Raw genomic sequence first — 14,371 nt, forward strand, 5'->3', positions numbered from 1 at the left:
CGAAGTCATAATCGGTCAGGCAAGCTGACAGCTCGGTCCCCTCGCCGGCTTTTTTGTAGACATTAACTTATCACACAATTAACCCCTTGAGAAACAATAGTTAATTGATGATGCATAAATGATAATATTAAGTGTGATACATAATTGTATTATGCATTACTGTTATTGCTTCTGTATTTTGAATTTTTACATAAATTTCGCATATTAATCAGTTATTAAAAAATATTTACTTACATTAGAATAAAAATTTTAATTATATTAAGTTCATATTTACCAGCCTGAATCAAATCGATCATTAAATTCATGTAATTGTTGAAGCTGTATTGTTTTCTCGTACTCTTTTCCATTACTCTTTTTTCCTTCCATTTTTAGAGCCTTTTTTTTCTCAAGAAACTTTTCTTGTGGTTCTAGTACAAATTGTCACTCCTTACGAAGAAATTCGCAAATTCTGAGTATCTTTGGCAAAAATGAGTAGTTGTTGTTGCAATCAAACTCCCCTAAAATTCATAAAATTTCTATTGAGTTTACTAAATTTTAACCAGTATTCTATGAACATTAAACGGTGTTCCATGAAATATTTTTGTCAATATCTTAAGAAACCTGACGTGATAGAACAAACCGGTTTTCAGATTTGAAATCAACACAACAAACTACATTAATAAATGTAAGCACCATACCAGATATCTATAGATTGTTTGTAAAATGGGTTTTACCTTAAAATGTTTTTTTCATGAAACGAAAATTCTTGCTTAATAAAGTTAAATTTGTTTTGGTGCAAATGTAAATGTCATAGAGCTATCAGAGGTGAACTAATAATATTTTTGGTAAATAATTGATGGTATCTAAAAAGACTTGCCTCATAGTAGGAAAGGTTTGAAGATTTTTTTTTAAATAGAGTTTTTCACCGAAAAATTAAAAAAAAAATATTAAAAGACCAAATAATTATTTTTGTGTGATTTCTGAAGTAAGAGAACGAAGAAGAAAAATTTTAAGGAAATTCATAAATAAATATTTATCTCAAATTTTTGAGATTTATTGAAGATTTCGTCCATTTTGTTGAGTTTAGTTAAAAGAAAAAACATACCAATTTTAATTTTTTTTTAAAACAGAAGATCTAAAAATATTAAAATGGACATGTATAACACTTTAAATTTTTTTAAACTACGGATATATAACAGACTAATATTTCTAAATTGAAAATGTAGCTGCTGTTTGATGAATTATTATATTTTATTTAACATAGCTAATTTTTTTAATTATAACCTATGCATTTCAAAACAATTCAATTATATTTCAATTTTGAAATTGTTTTACATTAGTGCATGTGAGCAGATAATTATAAATTATTATTATTTTCATCCGAAATTTATAAGCATCATATATGATAAATGATATGAAATTAGAATATGATATGAAATAAGAATAAAATCAAGTCATTTTGTAATAACTGTTACATATTTTAAATCAACCATAGTTAGATATAACTATAGAACAAATATGTAGCTCGGTATACTTAATTGCTCTGTAAAAAGATAAGAAAAATTATTTTAGCAAAAAGCAATAAATATTTAATTTTGACTTCAACTGTGAAAGAAATTTAGCGCGAGATCTCAAAATTTGGAATTCAGAAACAGCATCAGAGCAAAATGCATATTAGAAAAGAAACTAGTGAATGGCATTTTAGTTATGAAAATGAAATATGCAAATTATGAATCATATTAAAAAATAAAATTGTAAAAGTGGCTCCAAAAATTAAAAAAGAATATATTTGAGCTCTTTTTTTATGCGTAATTTGAATTAAAAGTTGATTAGGCATCGAGAAAGATATAGTAAGTGTTATTTATGCAACAAATTAGATCTAAAGTTTTAATTGCAGATAACATTAAAAGAAAATTTAAATAGAATATTCTTTCACATAAGAACATAGCATTTCAAAAGGCTATAAAAATTATTAAAATTTGAATATTGCTTGATTTAAAATTAATAAATTGAAAAATTAAACATGGTTTCATGAATTTTGTGTGCATAGTCGTCGTACTATGCACCTATGCTCAACTGCACCTTATTGCTTTTCGTAATTGAGTATTACACCACAAAAGTAAGTTCTCTATAAATAAATTTTGAAGTAACGATCTTTTTGCGAGCTTATGTGTAGAAAAACAAATACCAATTTACAGTCAGTTCAATTTCAGTTTCAACTCAGCCAGTGCAATCTACATCATCCATTGAGTTTTAGTGCAATAATTAGAATTATTCCATTTTTAAAATAAGACAATATAATTCTTCCTCTGCGACTTTTCACGGGTCACTGAAGTCTGTATTGCATATCCTCCAGGACTTTTTATGGACTGCTGAAGCCTATATCACACATCCTCCGGGACTTTTCATAGGCTGCCGAAGTCTATATCACACATCCTCCTGGACTTTTCATAGGCTACCGAAGTCTATATCACACATCCTCCTGGACTTTTCATAGGCTACCGAAGTCTATATCACACATCCTCCGGGACTTTTTATGGACTGCTGAAGTCTGTATCACACATCCTCCAGGACTTTTTATGGACTGCTGAAGTCTATATCACACATCCTCCGGGACTTTTCATAGGCTGCCAAAGTCTATATCACACATCCTCCGGGACTTTTCACGGGCTGCTGAAGTCTATATCACACATCTACAAGGATTTTTCATGGACTGCTGAAGTCTATATTACACATCCTCTAGGACTTTTCATAGTTTGAAATCAATGTAGCTCATCCTCTAGGACTTTTCACGGGCTGAAGCCAATTTGCTAAAGACAATATGATTTATTCTCCACAGCTTTTTGTGGGCAGCAAAATCATCTTCTGGACTTTTCAAGTCTTGCTGAAGTCAACATAGCTCACACTCTGTGACGTTTTCCGGTTTGCTAAAGGCGTCATAACACATTCCCAAGACCTTCAATGGTTTGGTAAGGACGATAACGCATCCGCCATGTCTTTTCACGGCGTGTTAAGGATGATATGACTCAACCTCCAGGACATTTAACGGTTTTCTGAAAACAATATAACTCATTTTCTAGATTTTCTCACGGCTTTAGATGGAGGAAGTTCGCCTTTTACGACATTCCACGTTTCGCTTAAGACGATATAACGCATCCTTCAAGACTTTATAAGGTTTCTTCCGTGCTCCAGTATTTCTCAAGTTTTTTTTACAGACTAAACAGTTAATTCTTGATTATTTTAAGGTTTACCAAAGGCACTTCGTCTTCTTAGACTTTCTCCCTATATGACAAGAATAAGTTAACCTATTCTCTCTATTAAATGATACAACATGTTTCCTGATACTACAAGTGAAAAAAAAATAATATCCTTACACGTATTTCCTTTTTTCATTGAACTTCAGCGTATACAAATGGGACACCTTAGTCGTGATGAATATGCAAACAAAGCAAGATTTAAAAACAAAACTAATTCTCTTAAATTTAAAATCACTTTGTAACTATGTTAATTAAATGATTTAGTCTCTTTCCGAAGACTTGCGGTTTGGGCTCAAAATTTGTTATTCCTCTGCAAATAAGTAAAAAGAAGAAGAAAAAGGATAAATGTTACATATTTTGGAAAGCGATCCCCTCAAAAGAGTGGAAAAGCTTTTAAAGGGCCGAAACTTCAAAGGATGAGTTTTTTTTTTTCTTTCTTCATCCATGTTCGGGGGTTGAAATATCTTCTCATCCTCTGTTCTTCCCATGGGACATCAAAAGAAAGAATATTTCGGGAAAAATGCCCCTTTAAAACCTAAAATAGAAAATCAGACACTCGGTCTCGAGTTCATTTACGAAAGGAAAACTTTTTCGGGGAGAAATTTCAGTCGATAAGGGGTGCTTGAAAGTTAGAAAGGAAGTAAATAAAGTAACTAGATAAACAAGCGAGGTAAAATAAAATAAATAAAAAGGTATAGCGGAGCGAAATTGATTTTAAATCGGTTTTTCTACAACCTTTTAGGCTTGAAAGAGAAAATGAAAATTCATTTTAATATATATGTATTTTTTTAAAAGAAATTCTGAAATTATTTTGTATAATAAGTCTTTAAAGAGAGGATTTATGTTCCTGTCATTTTAAATTGGATTAGGAATATATTTAGCTATACTTTAAATTCATGTACTTGATGAAAGATTATTTATTAAACCAATAATGAAATCAATTTACTATTTAAATTTATTAACGTGTCTTTGAATTTGATAATGGTTTACATCGTCTGAAAAATTAGCTTGGAAGATTGATTTCTTTGACTTATGAAAACGATTTCTCACGGCTAAAAGATAAAATTAAATTTAATATAATATGAAATATGATCATTAATTAAACTGCATATGGTACATATTAAATTGTGTTATATACTATTATTTAACCCAGAGTGGTTGAAAAATTTTAAATCTATTTTATTTTCATTTCAAACTTAAAAAAGTTTAAATCGAAAGGAAATTGTGAGTATGTAAAAGCATCCTTTTAAAAGGACTATTCTTTTTCCTTTTTTTACGAAAGGAAAGAAAAAGAAAAAATTGACAGCATAAGCGTTTCATTTTAACGATTAATTTTGTCTAAATAATATATTTCTGTCTGCAATAAGGGAAAGCACAGTGAATTTTTTTTTCCAGTTTTGAGTCACAACTCTGTATTAATATCAACATATAAGTTTTAATCTGAAGTCAAATGACAATGCTTATATCTATCTATCTATATATATCTAAACATCAATACATATCTATCTTCAAAAGTAGATAAAATATTGTGCAAAGAAATTTCTCATAGGAATATTACTAAAATGATATTATAATTTGTTGAAACGATATTCCGCTCTTACGATACTTCATTCTAACAATATTTTGCAATTACAAAATGTCGTTTACACAATATTTCTCTCTTCCTATAGTTTGTTTTTACGATATTTTATTAGAGTATTGATTTTTTTTTCCTGAATCTTAAGCTATACATATTTTAGACAGCAAATAAGTTTTTCAAAATATGCTTATTTCTTATTTAAAACGTATTATTATAATATAATTTTGAAAATTAGTCAGAAAAATAAGGTTTGGGATGCGTACTGCAAAGAAACTGCAATAAAGCATGTGTTTCAAGGAAAAATTTCTTTTGTGCAAAAAGATATCGATATTATACAGTGAACTGAAAAAGATATATACTACACATTACTTTTGTTACAGTTTGAAAAAAAAGTAGGGCAGAACTACCAGAATATGGTGGAATTTACCATGTTTTTAAGTCCATTTAAACACCAAAGACCTAGGTCATTTTTACTGAAGCTCTTTGGTAATGATTTTGGTAAAATTAACATTAAAATATAATTTTATAATGTGGGATAAAATTTGGTAAATGTAAAATTTGGTGATTTTGTCATGACACCTTAAAGCATGGCATAATAAAAACATTTATTCGATTAAATTTGTTTTTCAGTTTCGTATTTTTGTTAAACACGTGGTAATAAGAGCTATAATTTTGAAAACCGGAATTTCTAGCCAATCGCTGCCATAACAGCGGAAAAAATTAACAAATGAATGGTTTAAATACGGTATATTTTAGTTTTATTAGGCATAATTATGTTTTTTACTAGAAATATCATTGCCATGCAGTACGATAATTATACCAGAATTTTTTTCTCCGTGTAGGAAGTAACGCAATCCGAAAAATATGGTTTCCATCGTTTTGTCAGTAAGTTCTGTACCCCTTAAATAATTTCTCTCTTTTGTGTAATTCACCATATCTTGAAAACTTTCAAAGCAAATCAAAAAATTGAATGTAATTATAAAATTTGTTTTTTAAAATATAATTCCATTTAAATGTCATTTTTAATAGCGATTCATTATTTTTGGTTATCTTATTTTATGATTTAAAAAAATTGAATATTAAGCTATAGAAAACTTTACATCATTTTAAAATAAGCAATTTTAAGTGAAAAAAAAAATTGAAAAAAATAGGTGGAATAGTTTTGAGTTATATAATTTCAGAATAGTCGCTTTTTTCTAATAACTGACTATAAAAAATATGAATAAATCTCGAAATTCGAATGTTTTTAAAGTGCGAATTTACATGTTTCTGCTACTATTTTTCAATTGTAAAAAACTTCACTTTATTTAAACAAACTATTTAACCTCTGATAAGTTACTCTATTTACAAATCTGCCGAGATAAATAATTTTTTTTTCCTGTATCGCATTACTGTTGAAATCGATAGCTTTATTTTTTCTTTGCCTTTGTATTAAATAAATTTAAAAACTAAGCGAAAAACTTCCCCGCAGTATTTATCCGATATTTTATTTACAAACAGCAAATCATTAGTTTTTTTATCTCACAGCATTCGTAAATTCTTGCTCTCTGTTACAAATAAATCAATGTTATAACGCAATACCTCTTTCAAGACATGCGTGAGAATAGACTAATGATTCGATTTACCATTTCACGAACATATTTATGCAAAGCGAATTGATTGCTGGACTAATCGTTGCAATTGGTATTCATATTTACACTACAAAATCATGAAAAAAATACATTATCCACTTTAGATTTAAAAATGCAGATGAAAACAATCGACTTCTACCGATTTTATTTATAATTCTCATTCTCGTTTGTTTTCAAGTTTTTTCTTTCTTTTTTTACCTCTCACCTAGTTCGTAAATGTAGATTTTATTTACTTTCATAACGATTTTTAAGCGGATAGTTGAAAAATGATTCGTAATTGAGAAAGCGTGCGGTATAAATAGAAACTTTTATTGTTCGAAACGAAATTTTCGTTCTTGTATAGAATAGTTTGCGAAATAAGAAAAGTAAATAAAACCAATGCAATGCGAGTAAAAGGAAGTAAAGTACAAATTAATGTAAATTACCATATCCTGTTTATTAAAGTGCTAACTGGATATCAATAAATTATTACTTTCATTATACAAATATTATGTTTTGGTGAAATAACATGTCTAGAGACGTATTTCGTAGCAAACTATTTGGCAGGAACAGTTTGTAATTGTCACTTTCAACGCAGACGAAGACAGAGATTGAAGAATAAACCACGTTGAAGATTCCAAATTAACTCTATATATCATAAGACGATAATTGCATTCATTTTTGCATTTCAGACGATAACTGTTTCATGCATTTTCATTGGACAGAAAAATGATCATTAAGAAATAAAGAATTTCCAGAAATTTTCGGTTACCATTAACCAAAAATTATTAAAAATTCTTACAGTATTTACCTGTAATTATTCTATTTATCCCTAAAGGTATGTTCACTGTGGACTGTTCAGAACGCGGTTTTGGTTTTCCCAAACAGAAGACTTAATTGTATTTTTACAGCATTGTATTGTATTTATACAGAGAACTTAATTGTATTTTTTCACAGCCAACTTCACATTTAAGCCACATAATCATTAGATATTTAGACCACTTATATATCAATGCTTGCATGTGATAATGTTCGATTGATTCTATGCAGTAGTTTTTGATTTTCGCTTTTCAAATATTGGGAAGCGAAAAACAGCATTTTCGGCATATTTTACTTATTTTACTGTAAGGTTAAAATGCGGTTCCAGCCAGAAAAAATGCTGATGAAAACAAAAAATGAGGAATTTTTTATTTTTATTTTACTTTTAAGCCACATAATTATTAGATATTTGCACCACTAATGTATCAATGTTTGCTTGTGATAATGTTCGATTTATTCTAAGCAGTAGTTTTTGATTTTCGCTTTTCAAATATTGGGAAGTGAAAAACAGCATTTTCGGCATATTTTACTTATTTTACTGTAAGGTTAAAATGCGGTTCCAGCCAGAAAAAATGCTGATGAAAAAAAAAAAAAAAATGAGGAATTTTTTTTTTTTGATTTTACTTTTAAGCCACATAATTATTAGATATTTGCACCACTAATGTATCAATGTTTGCTTGTGATAATGTTCGATTGATTCTATGCAGTAGTTTTTGATTTTCGCTTTTCAAATATTGGGAAGTGAAAAACAGCATTTTCGGCATATTTTGCTTTTTTTTTACTGTCAAGTTAAAATGCTGAACTAACAAGAAAAAAATGCTGATGAAAAAAAATGAGGAATTTTTTTTTTTGATTTTACATTTAGGCCACATAATTATTAGACATTTGCACCACTAATATATCAATGTTTGCTTGTGATAAAGTTCGATTGATTCGATGCAGTAGTTTTCGATTTTCGCCCTTCAAATATTGGAAAGTGAAAAACAGCATTTTCGGCATATTTTACTTTTTTTACCGAAAGGTTGAAATGCTGTTTATCCAGAAAAAAAAATGTTCGACGTGAAGTAGAAGATGTATTGACAGTACGTCAGTATCATTATGTCAGTATGTATCATATCTTCATGCAAAACTGGTTTGCAAAATTTTTACAATCATTAAACGGCGAATAATTATTTTTTTCATTTTTATTATGAATTGTAAAACTATGCCTAGTCAACGCAAATAAATAAAATAATTAATACAATATAACTATGCTAAAATTGCGAAGAAAAGGTTTTCAGCAAAAGAAGTTAGTTCACCAAAACAAACTTAAACTTTTCGGTAATTTCTGAAAGCTAACGAATTCTGTTCTATGATGGTATTTTATTTGTTTCTATACTTTTTAAAAAATATATAGAAGTGTAAGTATTTTCTAATAATATAGTTTTTCGTAACAGCATTACAGAAATGTACTCTGAAATGTTAAAGAACACGTTTTTCAAAACAATCAACGATTGCTAATTTCAAATCTTTCCATTCAAACCAATTTAAATATTCCATGCTTCAAATTTTATTAGCTAAACTTCAGATAAAACATTGAATTTTCAAGGGAATTTTCTTTTTTCCCCAGAAAATGTCTGGATTTATTGAAAACAGCAAAGAAAAATAAATAACAAAGAAGGTGAACATAGAGAAAATATGTCAAAATCTGTGCCATTAAAAAAAACTTTTCTAGTGAAAAGTTTGGGTTTACTGCCACTAGCTAACTACCTTAGTGGACTACAAAACTTATTTTATAGCAATAGCTTAAACTATGGAAAACTTATTTAGTCATAAATATGCATCGTAAATTTTTAAAAAAAATCTTTATAGAATTCAATTTCCTACTAATTTGTCCTAGCTATAAAATACATTTAGTGCTAACTACTTAGGTTACATTTTGATATTTCACTGGTAGTTTGTTTTCCTCTTTTTTCTCAGCTCACACCATTGACAAATGCTAGAAAATTATTAAAAAAAGGGAAGTAAAAAAAAAAGGGAAAATAAATCTGCTTTAGAGATGTTTCATTCTGTTCTTTCTTAGAATCGCACTTTTCTGCTTTTATTATCTACTAGTTAGTTTATTTTTAATTCATTCGAAAAAAAATTTCAATTTTTAACTAATCATACTAATACAAAACAATACATTTAGCACTAACTACTTAGGTTACATTTTGATATTTCACTGGTAGTTTGTTGTCCTCTTTTTTCTCAGCTCACACCATTGACAAATGCTAGAAAATTATTTAAAAAAAAGGGAAGTTAAAAAAAAAGGGAAAATAAATCTGCTTTAGAGATGTTTCATTCTGTTCTTTCTTAGAATCGCACTTTTCTGCTTTTTTTATCTACTAGTTAGTTTATTTTTAATTCATTCGAAAAAAAAATTAAAAAGAGATAAAATATGCTCCCAATTTGTAGAATTTCCAGAAAATATTAGATTTTGTTTCTAGAAATTCATGTAACAGGAAATGTTGTTTAAATATAACTGTAATTACCCTTCTAAGAAGTATATAAATGTATAAGAGAACAATATAAGAAAAAAGTTTCATAAGTAGGGAAGACTATAAAAAAAATAAATAAATAAAAAATCCTCCAAACCCCCTTTTCACCGGCTTTTAAATTTTGTCTAGCGCTCATTAATGTAAGTGGTCGCTCATAGCAGACGATTATTATTTCTATTTACTGCTTGTAACATTCATGTTTTCTCGCCATTTTTGTAATCCCTTTCTTTTTGTTTTCTCTTAAATGGAGGAATTTCTCATTATCTAAATAATACTTTTTCATCCCTTCTGTTCCCTATGTTTTTTTCCTTACCCTACGTTTTTCCCCCTGCTTCTATTGTAAAAAAAGAAGAAAAAAATAAATAAATTAAAAAGAAATTCAACGCTTTTTTATAATTATCGTTTGCTTTATTTAAGCGAGAATTTTTTTTTATGTTCTTGTTTTAAGCTTCGAATGAAATTTCGGCAAGTCTTGTTACTCTACTTTTAATTTAACCTTGCGCAACAGAAACATAGTACAGAATTTTGCTCGTTTATTATGTTATCGTTTGTTTTTGGAATATTCCATCAAATTCCTTTTTCGCTAATTGTGTTGATAAAATCTTTAGAAAATAACTTGCGTCCAATCATAAGGAATCCGTACGCTTCTGATGACTTGAAAATAGTTGACGTAAATTCCGAACATTCCAAATATTAAGCAACTTCTTTAGCTTGATTTCAAGGTTTTGTTTCGGTTTTTTTCAATTTCGATTAGGTTTTTCGAATAATTTTTATTCTTAATGTTAGCTTGAATCGAAGACTTTATTTATTGTTTGTCATTTATTTGTTTTTATTGTATTTTATTTGCATTTTATTTGTCTTTTTCTGCTTTGTAATTTGCTCTACCTTTTACAATAAAGAAATTTGGATGATTTAAAATAAGTTCCTTTTTGTTTAAGATATGTGCTAAAGACATGAAAATAAACTTGTGTTCTATTTGCGAAAATGGATCATTATAATTCCATTTGATTAAGTTGCAGAATTATAGTTCTAAATAGTCTAAGGTCGAAAATTTTATATGGAAAATACGCGTGTATTTTGGTGTACTGCTTTGATCTTAGATCATGAATACAAATTTTGCAAGCCAATTATTATTTGTTCTCATGATTCAGAAGAAAAAGTCCTAAAACATCTTGAATTAGAACTGTCTAAAGATCTCTTCAGCTAACTCGCAACAGCCTAAACATTTACAAAGCCTAGCAGCCGGTACATTCTCTCATCAGTTTAACTATACCAAAAAGTTCTACTTTCACGACTCTAAACAAACATTCATTCCATTCCAATTGTTATCAGCTTAGACATCCAATAAGAGGTCTGACTCACACCAGTTAAAACTCTCATCTGTTTAAACATTCAGACGACTTTAAACATTCAATCAGTCCAAATATTCAAAAGGATCTGACTATTTTTGTCTGTCGTAACATTCAAAAGAGTTCATACTCTCATTAGTTCAAAGAGGTCTACTAGTCCAAACACCCAAAAAACTGGAGGAAAAAAAACGTGCAATCTGAAACTATAAACTTGACTTTGTGCTGGATTTTTTGAGTGAAAAACTAATCGTATTTGCGTTGTTGGGCGAAGGATACTATTCAAAATTTTATGACCACGAATGCGTCACCCACATTAGAAAATAAATCTCATTTTAAAATTGTGATCAATGTGAACGGAAAGCAAAACATAAATATGTCACACATGAAAAAAAGCTATTGGAGTAAAGCAACAGAAAAAGATTAATTATCATAGAAATGGCTTCATTCATTTAACATTTAATTAATTAATGAAGATATTAGTCAAGGAACATTCTGAGTGATATTTTTAAACAAACTGAGATTTCCTACGGGAAGGATCTTATTTAAAACTTAGTAATTTGTAGAATTTTTTTTTTTGTTGCCAGATCCGAATATCTCTATGAATGAAGGTAGGTAGGTACTTTATTTACGTCGCGCTAGAGCTGCATAATGGACGTAATCGACGGTCTGGAAAACATCCCTGAGGATGATCCGAAGTAGGATGATCCGATGATCCCTGTTGTAGTTAATTTACGTCGCGCTAGAGCTGCACAATGGGCTATTGGCGACGGTCTGGGAAACATCCCTGAGGATGATCCGAAGGCATGCCATCACAATTTTGATCCTCTACAGAGGGGATAACACCCCCGCTTCGGTAGCCCGACGACCTGCGCGAAGTCGAGCACTTTACGGTAGAGAGGACCGATACGGCGCACTCTCTGTCCCTACGCAGGCTGATGAAAGTGGCTACCCACCCACTTACTGACCATAGTTAGTGATGCTTGACTTCGTTGTTCTACTGGGAACCGTGTCTTTACGAACAGTCCACTGCGGGACCTATGAATGAAGGTACCAATTGGCAATGTTTGAGTGTTTTAGGAGAGGAAAATTGTTTCAAGTGCGCTTAGAAACCAACAGTTGTCGACAAAAGTAAAAAGCATCTCTTTAGAAAGCATGTTAAAACGCTAATAGTGAAAGTGATTTGGCGCTAGCAATTTAAATGAAGATTAAGGTTTTATAGGTTTTGCTTATTGGGAGAAATAAAAGTTAAACATGAAGTTTATTTCCAATTGTCAATGTGTAAACAAAGTAATTTGATTTATTTTTTAAAAAATTTCACATGGAGCATTCATCCGCTAAATTCGTCAAAAAATAAAAATGTACTGATAATTTCTAACAATCAAAATACTCATTGTTAAATTAGTAGGTACTAATTAGTATAATAAATAGTAGGTAAATTAGTAATTTTCTAACTAATATTTTAAGAATATTTGATGAAGGTTTAGAAATTAATATACTTTTGCTATTTGACACCCATTAATAAATGTATCATATAATTCTCTGACTGTCAACTTTTATTCGAACAAATTCATCATTATCAAATAATTACATAGCCTCCTCTCTTTAGCACAGACGCATTTATCCACATATATTCCAGAAAAATTGGACCCACCTCTTCATCCTAAAATATTAGGAATAAGAGGTAAAAAAAAAAGAATTTTTTTTTTCTCTTCACCTCGTCGCTCAGAAGAAACGATGGAAATGGCGGAAATAAGTTTAGCGTCGGTGGATCGTTAACGACTTCCGGTTTCCCTTTTCAAATCTCCTGCGATCAACACACGAAAGCAGATTCTGGTTGGTTTCCTCTGGCATTAGGGAATGTTTTCAGAAAATATCCCTTGATCAACTCCTCTTTACCCCCAACCTCCTAAATATATCCCCCCCCCACACACACACAAGATACATAGGCAGCTAAGTGCATACGTTATTTTGCTTAAGCTCGAAATTGGATTAACAGTTATCTTTTTTTTTTCTTCTTTTTCTTTTTTTAAGAAAAAAAATGCTGTTAATGAAATGATCAAAAAAATCATATTCTTCTTCTTTAAAACAATCAACCCACTCTCGATTCACTGTGAATGTTAAATTAAATGTTCATCTCAAAAGAAAAAAGGAAAAAAAATTAATGATTGAGAAAAATTGAAACAATTGAATTAATTCTCAAAACTGTGAGTGAAGGACTTCGGGTAACATAGCGATAAGCAGCAACTTTTCCAAAGGAGACATTTTTTGCGCCAAGCAGTTCTTTACTGTATCAAGATATTAAATTTACAAGTTCAACCTCCATAAATGAGCATATGTTACCGATCTTAATTCAAACTTTATTTTTAGAATATGTTTTTTTTAAATGTTAACATAAAAATATCCATAAATGTGCACTTACTTTGGTAGATGTATATAATATTAAAGTATTTAATCAGCTGATTTTAAGGATTTTTTTCTCTTTTAACAAAAATGCAGAGTGTCACACTTAATGTTGCGCCCTCCTGGGCGACTTTTTCCCATAATTTTCAGTGATTAATAGATAAAAATACAAAAATATCGCATTGCCTACATGAAAATTGCGTTTTTTTTCCCCAGGCGAATTTGAAAATTAGAAGGAGCGAAGGGTAAGCAGTCTGCTGCAATTGGAAAATATAATAAAGTTGAATATTAAATAATTTTCATCCTCGGATCGTTCAATGAGCTACAATGAGTGACCGCTATAAAAGGCTTTACATCAGCTTTAACAAAAATGGCATTTCACTAACGTTTTTCCAATTTTATTTCATAACCGTCGTTGAACCGCTGACCCAATTTTATGGGATTACGACTACTATTGTTCAACTCCGCAGCCTTGTCATTTTGAACCCAATCCAGAAGACAAGAGATCTCCTTGATCGAGTATTGAGAGAAATTTGCCTTCGTGGAGGACTTCTTGATAGAGCAAACCCGCTTTGCGTTACATGGAGTGGAAGACCACGAGAACCTCCCACGGTTAGCCTGATGGCAAAGGGACTCTATCCCATGATAAGTCTACCACTGAGGATATTTCACGTCAGCACTGTGGTCGGTGCAAGTCGGGTGCGGAATTCGCTTCGACTGGGCTTCGAACCCGGTTCGCCTCATCGGAAGGCGAATGCTCTATCCCCTGAGCCGGGGATGGGCAAACTTTTTCTGGTCGAGGGCCAAAAATCGAGAATAAAAAAGCTTGGTAGGCCGAGTAAAACCTTCCAAAATAAAA

The 14,371-nt window shown here is 30.2% G+C and overlaps 2 protein-coding genes across 3 annotated transcripts in view; one reads left to right on the top strand and one right to left on the bottom strand.

Moving 5' to 3' along the window:
- Positions 1 to 298, bottom strand: part of LOC107455484 (uncharacterized) — a 180,828-nt gene extending 180,530 nt beyond the window's left edge. Inside the window, exon 1 of the mRNA XM_087166357.1 lies at positions 275 to 298. The gene's annotated coding sequence lies outside the window, so the exon portion shown is untranslated. The remainder of the gene's footprint in view (positions 1 to 274) is intronic.
- The window catches only part of LOC107455482 (lachesin), a 184,093-nt gene that overhangs the window by 22,115 nt on the left and 147,607 nt on the right, over positions 1 to 14,371 (top strand). The window lies entirely within an intron of this gene.

Source organism: Parasteatoda tepidariorum, chromosome 6, assembly GCF_982258835.1.
Source record: "Parasteatoda tepidariorum strain Cologne lab strain chromosome 6, Ptep-v5.0, whole genome shotgun sequence".
Lineage (NCBI taxonomy): Eukaryota > Metazoa > Arthropoda > Arachnida > Araneae > Theridiidae > Parasteatoda > Parasteatoda tepidariorum.